The sequence below is a fragment of the Pinus tabuliformis genome, chromosome 2_2 (assembly GCF_031772625.1).
Source record: "Pinus tabuliformis cultivar Carrire ecotype Pingquan chromosome 2_2, CPIR1, whole genome shotgun sequence".
Taxonomy (NCBI): Eukaryota; Viridiplantae; Streptophyta; class Pinopsida; order Pinales; family Pinaceae; genus Pinus; species Pinus tabuliformis.
The window spans coordinates 597,382,829-597,393,506 of record NC_142300.1 but is presented as its reverse complement, the minus strand read 5'-3'; positions in this window follow the sequence as shown (position 1 = coordinate 597,393,506).

Sequence of the window (10,678 nt, the reverse complement as noted above, 5' to 3'; positions counted from 1 at the left end):
CAGTTAGTACACCTTTTGCTAGCCATTTCAAACTTAGCAAGGAAATGTGCCCAAAGACCCAAGAAGACATGGATTATATGTCTAAAGTTCCATATGCATCAGCAGTTGGAAGCTTAATGTATGCAATGGTCTGCACAAGGCCTGATATTGCACATGCAGTGGGAGTTGTAAGCAGGTACATGAACAATCCAGGAAAGGAACATTGGATGGCAGTGAAATGGATTCTCAGATATTTGAAAGGTACCACAAATCAACCATTATGCTTTGGTGGTTCAAACATCTCCCTACAAGGATATGTTGATGCAGATATGGCAGGTGACAGAGATAACAGGAGGAGCACTACAGGATATGTATTTACTGTGGAGGAACAGTTGTCAGTTGGGTTTCAAAAATCCAAAGTGTTGTTGCACTTTCAACAACAGAAGCAGAGTATGTTGCTGCTACAGAGGCTTGTAAAGAAATCATTTGGTTACAAAGGTTTATGGGTGAATTGGGTAAGGAGCATGATATGGGCACGTTATACAGTGATAGCCAATGTGCCATTCATCTTGCAAAGAACTCAGCATTTCATTCCAGGACTAAACACATACAGCTCAAGTACCATTTCATACGATCAGTGTTGGAAGATGGAGAGTTGAAGTTGGAAAAGATACACACTAGCCAGAATCCTGCAGATATGCTAACAAAAGTTGTAACCAGGGAGAAACTGAGAATATGCTTAGTTTCAGTTGGTCTTCAAGGATGACGATGAAGATGAGAAACAACCAGGTCCAAAGGGGAGTCATTGTCCAGCAAATGGAGCAGCGGTGGAGTTGCTACAATCAGTCTCCAAGTGGGAGATTGTTGGGTGTGGAGCCTGATTATCTTCTATATTCAAAGGTATTGCCACATAGGACCCCAGTTCGAAATGGGGGCGACAATGCTGCCTGTAAAATATTCGCTGAAGGGGGGGTCCAGGGGGGGGAGGCCAGATGTACACCCCAGGAAGTTTGTACACCCCTCCACGCAGGGGGTTGTGGGGGGGGGTTGATCCCCCCTGGCTGGGGGGGTCTGGGGACCAGCGGTCCCTCGGCGGGGGGTTTCAGGGGCAGCGCCCCCGAAGCTAAAAATAGCTTTAAAATTTCCTTGTAAAAGTATAGTAATTTCTAGTCAATCTGAGCCGTTCATTAGGCAGATGATCTGACGATAGAACTTATGTTTAGTTTAGGGTTTTTTGCCCTAGAAGGCAACCCCTCTCTTTGTATGAGGGTATTGTATTTGAGGTTGTGTGATAGATGTGCATTCTGTGAGCGAGAAACAGAGAGGTGAGACTATGAGAGAAAACAGAGGATATTGCAACGGATTTGCTGTAGGTTGTGTCTCTTCATTTTGCTGGATAATAGAAAGGAAGGACTGGTTGTTCGGGGTGGACGTAGACCAAACTGGGTGAACCACGTACATTTGTGTCTCTCTTGTTTTGTGCGTTTTCTGTGTTTATATTTATGTAGTATTTTATGTGTTCCATTGCTCCGTAACATATAATTTTCTAACATAATAGATGTGTATTCTATGAGCGAAAAACATAGAGGTGAGACTGTGAGAGAAAACATAAGATATTACAGTGGATCTACTGTAGGTTGTGTCTGTTCAGGGTGGATGTAGCCCAAACTGGGTGAACCATGTATATTTGTGTCTCTCTTGTTTTATGCGTTTTCTGTGTTTCTGCAATATTTTATGTGTTCCGTTTCTCCGTAATATATAACTTTGTGACAATTGGTATCATTGCCGAAGGTCTATTTGGCTGATAAACTCACAGGAAAGAAGGGTTCCTCATTTCAGTGGGAGCAATGGCGGAAGACAGTAAGTTTAGAGTCGAGAAATTTAACGGCCGAAACTTCTCGTTGTGGAAGATGCAGATGGATGATTATCTGTATCAGAAAGATCTGTACCTACCATTGGGTGGAAAAACAAAGATGCCGATGGGTATGACAGATGAAGAATGGAACCTTCTCGATAGAAAGGCACTCGGAATAGTATGGTTGTGCCTCACAGCGTCGGTCGCCTTCAACATTTTGAAGGAAACAATGACAGAGGGTTTGATTAAGGCATTGGAGAAACTATATGAAAAACCCTCGGCCTCAAACAAGGTATTTCTTATGAAACGATTATTTAATATGAAGATGTCGGAAGGTGGATCTGTTGCAGAAAATTTAAATGATTTTAATACTGTTACAAGTCAGTTATGTTTTGTAGGGGTAAACTTTGATGATGAAGTTAGAGCTATGTTATTCTTGTGCTCATTGCCAGAAAGTTGGAATGGTTTAGTAATGGCCATTAGTAACTCTGTTTCTGGATCTAGTACTTTAAAGTTTGATGATGTTGTCGGTGCTATCCTTAGCGAGGAAATGTGATGGAAAAGCTCTAATGAGACATTGGGTAATGCTTTGAGTGCAGAGTTTAGGGGAAGAAAAATGGAAAGAGGAAAGAGCTCAGGATATCGCAGTAAATCAAGGAAAGGCAGATCCAAGTCCAGATCGAGGATATTGTGTTGGAAATGTGGAAAGAAAGGACACCTAAAGAAAGACTACAGATCTCGAAAGGGAAAAGAAGGAGATGCATAACAAGAAAACAATCACGAAGCAAATGTGACAGGTGAGGTGTTACAAGATGCTTTGATTCTTTCTTTCGAAAATATTACTGATTCCTGGGTGGTAGATTATGGGGCCTCATTCCATGCCACACTTGATAAGAAATACTTTCATGACTATGTTCAAGGAGATTTTGGACAAGTCCATTTGGGTGATGATAAACCCTGTAAAATTGTTGGAATGGGTAAGGTTCTTGTAAAACAACAGAATGGAAACCAATGGCTACTAAAGAAGGTAAGGCATGTTCCATATCTGAAAAAAAAATTGATTTCAACAGGGCAGTTAGGCGGTGAAGGTTGTGTGACAACTTTCACAGATAAAGCTTGAAAGGTCACCAAAGGAGCCCTGGTAATAGCAAAAGGCGAAAAGCTTGGTACATTGTATTTATGCAATGGTATTTCTAACTCTGTTAATGCTTTAACTTCCAAAGGAGCAGATGCAGCATTATGGCATCATAGGCTCAGACACATGAGTGAGAAGGGGATGAAGATTCTTCACTCAAGGAATTTATTGTCGGGTTTGAAGAATGTTGATTTGGACTTCTATGAGAATTGCATTTATGGAAAACAGAAGAGAGTCAGATTTCTCAGAGTTGGGAAAGAAAAGAAGAGCGAAAAATTAGAACTTGTGCATACAGATGTATGGGGACCTGCTCAGGTATCATCTATCGGTGGCTATCGTTATTATGTTACTTTTATTGATGATGCAATTAGAAAAACTTGGATTTATTGTATTAATAATAAATCTGATGTATTTGATACTTTCAAGAAATGGAAAGCTTTGGTTGAGATTGAGACAAGAAAGAAATTGAAGTGTCTCAGATCAGACAATGGAGGTGAATATTGCAGCAAATATTTTGATAGGTACTGTTCAGAGCATGGAATTCACAGAGAGAAGACAGTTCCAAGAACACCACAAGAAAATGGTGTGTCAGAAAGGATGAACAAAATAATCATGGAGCGTGCAAGGTGCATGAGATTCCATGCAAGATTGCCTTTACAATTTTGGGCAGATGCTGTAGATACTGTTGTTTATCTAATTAACAGAGGGCCTTCAAGTTCCTTGGATGGTGGTGTTTCAGAGGAAGCATGGATAGGTAAAAAGGTAAACTACTATTTTTTAAAGCCTTTTGGTTGTGAGGCCTTTGTCCATATTAATAAAGAAAATAGAACAAAGCTTGAGGAAAAGTCAAAGAAATGTACCTTTATTGGATATGGTGTTAATGATTTTGGTTATCGCTTGTATGATTACAAAAATCACAAAATCATTAGGAGTAGAGATGTAATATTCAATGAAAAGGTCTTGTATAAGAATCAGTCGCAGGAAAAGAAACAGGAAAAAGAAAACAAGAAATACGTAGTTCTTGATGAAATCACTAAAAAAGTAAAGGTGCCTGAAAATAATAATAATCAACAACCACAACAACAACAACCACCACAATAGCAATAGACACCCCAAACACCTAAAAGTGGTGTTAGAAGATCTACCAGGATAAGTAGATCCCTTGAATGATACTCTCCTTCATTATATTATTTATTGTTGACTGATTCTGGTGAACTCGAATGTTATGAAGAAGCAATGCAGGTTGAAAGAAGGAAGAAGTGGGAGCTAGCCATGGAAGAAGAGATGGACTCCTTAATGCATAACTAGACTTGGGACTTAGTTAGGTTGCCTGCAGGAAAAACTACATTGAAGAATAAATGGGTTTACAGGCTGAAGGAAGAAGATGGAGGAAACCAAAGGTACAAAGCTAGACTTATGGTGAAGGGGTTTGCATAGAAGAAAGGTATTGATTTTGATGAAATATTTTCTCCTATTATTAAAATGACTTCAATAAGAACTATTCTAAGTCTAGTAGCAGCTGAAGATTTGCATCTTGAGCAGTTAGATGTAAAGACAACCTTTCTCCATGGGGATTTGGAGGAAGAGATATATATGCAGTAGCCACAAGGATATGAGGTAAAAGGGAAGGAGAAACTAGTGTGTAGGTTGAAGAAGAGCTTGTATGGCTTAAAATAGGCTCCAAGGTAGTGGTATCTAAAATTTGACAAGTTTATGTCTGAACAAGGTTATACTAGATGTCACTCTGATCATTGTGTTTATCTGAAAAAGCAAAATGATGGCAGCTACATTATATTTTTATTGTATGTGGATGACATGCTTGTTGCAGGGTCTAACATGCAGGAAATAAATGTGCTCAAAATAAAATTGGCAAATTCATTTGCAATGAAGGATTTGGGAGCTACAAAACAAATCCTTGGTATGAGAATAACTAGAGACAGGAAAAATCGCAAATTAACATTGTCTCAAAATGAGTACATACAAAAGGTGTTGAAAAGATTTAATATGAACAATGAAAAACCAATTAGTACACCTTTTTCTAGCCATTTCAGACTTAGTAAGGAAATGTGTCCAAAGACCCAAGAAGACATGGATTATATGTCTAAAGTTCCATATGCATCAATAATTGGAAGCTTAATGTATGTAATGGTCTACACAAGGCCTGATATTGCACATGCAATGGGAGTTTTAAGTAGGTACATGAACAATCCAGGAAAGGAACATTGGATGGTAGTGAAATGGATTCTCAGATATTTGAAAGGTACCACAACTCAAGCATTACGCTTTGGTGGTTCAAACATTTCTCTATAGGGATATGTTGATGCAGATATGGCAGGTGACAGAGATAACAGGAGGAGCACTACAGGATATGTATTTGCTGTAGGTGGAATAGCTATCAGTTGGGTTTAAAAAATCCAAAGTGTTGTTGCAATTTCAACAACAGAAGTAGAGTATGTTACTGTTACAGAGGCTAGTAAAGAAATGATCTGGTTACAAAGGTTTATGGGTGAATTGGGTAAGGAGCATGATATGGGCACGTTATACAGTGATAGCCAAAGTGCCATTCATCTTGCAAAGAACTCAACATTTCATTCTAGGACTAAACACATACAACTCAAGTACCATTTCATACGATCAGTGTTGGAAGATGGAGAGTTGAAGCTGGAAAAGGTACACACTAGCCAGAATCCTATAGATATCCTAACAAAAGTTGTAACGAGGGAGCAGCTAAGAATATGCTAATTTTCATTTGGTCTTCAAGGATGACGATGAAGATGAGAAACAACCAGGTCCAAAGAGGAGTCATTGTCCAGAAAATGAAGCAGCGATGGAGTTGCTACAATCATTCTCCAAGTGGGAGATTGTTGGGTGTGGAGCATGATTGTTTAGAGGTCTTTGTTTCAGTCGGATGTACACCCCAGGAAGTTTGTACACCCCTCCATGCCGCAGGGGTTTGGGGGGGCCAATCCCCCCCCGGTTGGGGGGTCGAGGGCCATCGGTCCCTCGGTGGGGGGTTTCGGGGGCAGCGCCCCCGAAGCTAAAAACATATGTAAAATTGCCTTGTAAAAGTATAGTAATTTCTAGTCAATCTGGGCCATTCATTAGGTGAATAATCTGACGGTAGAACTTATGTTTAGTTTAGGGATTTTTGCCTTAGAAGGCAACCCTTCTCTTTGTATTAGGGCATTTTATTTTGAGGTTGTGTAATAGATGTGTATTCTCTGAGTGAAAAATAGAGAGGTGAGACTGTGAGAGAAAACAGAGGATATTACAGTGGATCTGTTGTAGGTTGTGTCTCTTCATTTTGATGGATAATAGAAAGGAAGGACTGGCTGTTCGGGTTGGACATAGCCCAAACTGGGTGAACCACGTATATCTGTGTCTCTCTTGTTTTATGTGTTTTCTGTGTTTATATTTCTGCAATATTTTATGTGTTCCATTGCTCTGTAATATATAATTTTGTAACAATAAGTACAATAAAGACGATCTTGGGTGCCATTGCTTTCTCCTTGAAATTGCTGTGTGTCATGAATAATGAAAGTTATGTCTACATCTTGTTTTTTTTATGACTCTTTATAAGCTTTGTTATGCGTTGAATGTAAGTGTTTCTTGTAGCTACTTTAGGAGCATTTTCAAGTTCCATGGATAGTGCAAGCCTGAGTAGAACGTTGCGTAAGTGTCAGAACATGGATGGGCATTGGACAACCTTGCTTTACGAGATCCGGTTTGAGCTGCTCACTAAATAAGGTTTCGAATCAATTCAGATTGACAACAGTCATCCAAGGGAAGTTTTACGATTATGTTCTTAAGGTCATTGGGTCCCCTATTATTAATGCTCAACTCCCTTCTTCTATGTTTGAAAGAGCAGTGGTGCATGCCACAAGGCCACTGTGTTTTTTTTATTTTTTGCTGACCAGGGCGGAACAAGTTCAATGATATTTATTCATGCTCTCTTCCAAATGAATCTTTCGCCAATATTTTGTCTGTTAATGCAGATGGATTCCGCAGGATCACACAAATAGCACTAGATTTATAAATATGCGCCATGAATATTTTAAAAATTATGGAACACTCGGAAGCAAATTTGGAGGATTGATTTATCGAACATTTGGAGGATTATACAAATGATGACTATCTTGTTTCGATAGCTTATAATTGGCATTAAAATTATAACTCCTTCTTGTTTTATGCTTTTATGTGATGAACTAATCAGCAAGACACAACAAATCTCTAATGCCAAGATTTTTGCCATGCACATTCCATGAGCCATCTGACACAAACAGGAAGTAATTTATTTTTCATGGGTATTTATTAAAAATGGACGGTTTTCAACATCATGAATTAGACTAAAATTATGCTTTTGATTTTCCTTAATTTGTTTCATTTTGGCATACAATTTTTGTGTAAGAATCAGGAAGGGAATGGCCATTTCTTCTTGAACACACTTATGTTCTTTATGCCAAGTTTTTTTTGTTGTTGCAAATTTTAGGGTCATCAATTGATCATTAAGGAGATTAAATTGTGCTGGCAATTGGTCTTGAAAAGACTTTCATGAGAAATTCTAACTAAAAATTCCATGATTTCAAACGAAATTTCTAGAAAATTACAGGTTCTTACAACTTCCTGTAATAGCTTAATGGTTTGACATTTTGCATGACAGATTAGAAAATTCGAAGATCTGGGGTTTGTTCCTAAATATACATGGATGGTGAAATATCTATCCACTCTTGAATTCGAAGTCCACAGGTGGCTGGTCAATGCCGGTCAAACTCAGGTATTTTAGTAGAAATTCCAGAATTAATGAGCAAATTTGCTATTTTTGAGATTTGCATGCCATAATTCACTTTTTCCCAGCAAGAGTCATTATCCATTTCTCATTACCCACATGCACTAAATTACATTTTCTTTAATCCTAAACCACCAATAAGAGCAATGAAGCTCATTTAAAAGCTTTTTGATCCACTTTACATATTCATTGTCAGATTCCTTTTTCCTACTCTTGCAAATAAAACCTTGCTTCCATACACCATTGAGTCCATAGTCCTTGAGTCTAAATATTTTTCTAAAAACACCTTGAAGCTTGCATGCCTTAAGGGCAAGCTATCATGCTGATTAACAATGGGAATATATCAATGTCCCTTGTTTGTTAGATCTTCTAAGTATTTGACAACAACAAATTCATTCATGCTTAGAAAGATGTGTTAGGGGCACCTTGACTCTTATACAAATCAACGATGGGAGCTCTCGTGTTGACTAGTGGAAACCATTAATTGCCATTAAGTTAACAATTTCTTGTTATGTTTGACACCAAAACATTAATTCACGTGACAAGAATTGTGCCAATGAGTGTTGAAGACTTGAAGACATCTACTTTAATTTTGTAGCAGAGGAAGCAGATTTACTTTCATTAAATTTAGTTTTTGATGTAAATGAATTGAGGACAAGTCAATAAATAATGCTAGGGGGGGGGAACGTGTAAATTCTAAATTTTATATACCTTTCAAGCCTTATACATTTTCAACCGCATTCAGCAGCAAATTCCAAACATTCAACAGAAGATCCAGCAGTAGATTTAGCAGCATATGCAACAACAATAAAAGATTCACTTTTTCAACTTCATCCACCATTTTCACAGCCATGTGAAGAAGACTATTGCAGCCACACTTGCACAACTCTCATCCATTTTTGAAAGGGTAAGTTGAGGTATGATATTTTCTAACTTTTAACCATTTGATTCCTTGAAAGCTAGAATGATAATTTTTGGAAAAAACTTTCTTTCCTCATTTCACAAAATTTTCAAAGCCATCAGTTTTAGGGGGGGGGGGGAATACATTTACATTCGTACTTTGTCACATTCATATTTTTCCATATTCATATATCACATTCTAAAACCCACATACCTTCAAAATATATTAACTATTACATGAGCATATAATTGGCTTTGTAAAAAGTACTTAAAAGCTAATTGGCTGTAACACAATCATGGTTGTTACATAAGAACCAACCATGATGCATTCCAACAAAATACTTTGCAATAAAAATCAAATTATCATTATGCAAAGTTCATACATTAAAATTGAATGCAACAAACAAAATATGGTTGAAACACAAGAACCAACCAAGTTGCGATTCATCAAAAACACTTTGCAAAAGTTAAGTAATGATATCATGAAAATTTTAAGCCAAAGCTCAAGTATCAAAAAGTAATGTAATATATTGCATGAGGACATGCAATACCTTCAGTTTGGGGGTATGTTGGGCCTAAGAATTATCCTTAAAATACATCCAATTTCACTCCATTCACACATTTTCTCACCTCTATTCCACCACCATGTCACCACATCAGCTTCACTTTCATCATTAAATGGGTTACCATTGTGTTTTCCAAAACATTATTAATTATTAGTATTTTAAGAGAGTTTGTGGTTAAACTTTAGAAAATAACATCCATATACTTATAACTAACAGTTAGAATGAGTTTGTTGACATGTGTAGGTACAAAGGAAGATTCACATCCTTATGTGGCACTCTATGTTCAAATTCGAATCTGAGGAGATCATGGACCTCATGGATAAGATCATGGACCTCAAGGAGAAGATCATGGAGGATAGGGTTATGTGTCACTATTGGTTGAGAGATATGTGAATCTGAAGAGGGAATAGCGGATCCACATTTATGAGTTTGTTATCATAACGTTTGTATAAATAGGAGCATTATCTCCATTTGTAATTCTTGAATTTAGAATTTAGAATTGAAAAGTTGGAATTTAGAACCTTAGGATCTTATAAGTTTGTAATCAAAAGTTAGAATTTAGAATCATTGTAATGGAGAATTTAGAACCTCTTGGAATGTGGAACTTGTAATTGCAATTTGCAATTGATGATAACTAAATTGGAGCTTCTTTGATCTTCTACATTTGACTTCTCTTTTTATGTGCTTGTGAATCTTTGGAAGGGTCCCCATTGTCTAGAAAGTACAATTTTGTTTTGGTAAGATTTCATTTTATGTTTGTTTGTAAATTTCATTAGGTTCATATGTTTGAAATATTAATGAATGACCTTTCGTAAGAAAGTATTAATGTTTCTTTCAATGAATATGATTTGTTATTTAATGTTTGATTTCATTAGTTCAAGTTTCTAATCTATATGCTTAAGATATTAATGAATAGCCTCCTGTAAGGGAGCTTTACTATTTCTTACACTTGTCACAATGTCTTTAAATTTCATTTTTTTAAATGACTAAATAGGTGTTGGAGATCCCAATGAAAGACCTTCTGTAAGGGAGCTTTGGCATTTATTCACCTAGTTTAGTTTAGTTTTTATCTAAGTGTTATAGACATTTTTGTGCCTTACAGCATGAAGCATGAAATGTCAATAATCTAAGGGATCCAAAGTCCCTAAACATGTTGTTCCTACCCCTAGAGGAACAAGGTCAGCAAACCACAGCACTAAATATCAGTTCTCCACCTGAAAACACTCAAAAACAAGCTAATTCTGGATCATGTCAACTGCTCCACTGAGCATCTGCGCTGAATGTCAACTGCTCCACTGTGTACCTGCGCTGAATGTCAACTGCAAAGAAGGCTACCTGCGCTGGGCGAGTTTGGCCAAGTGGCACAGTCATTCCTCAAGGTGTCAATGCCCAGGAAGCTTCCAAAATGACACTTGGATCAGGGAATTCGCCTTGTGATGAGTAAGAGGGTCTAGATC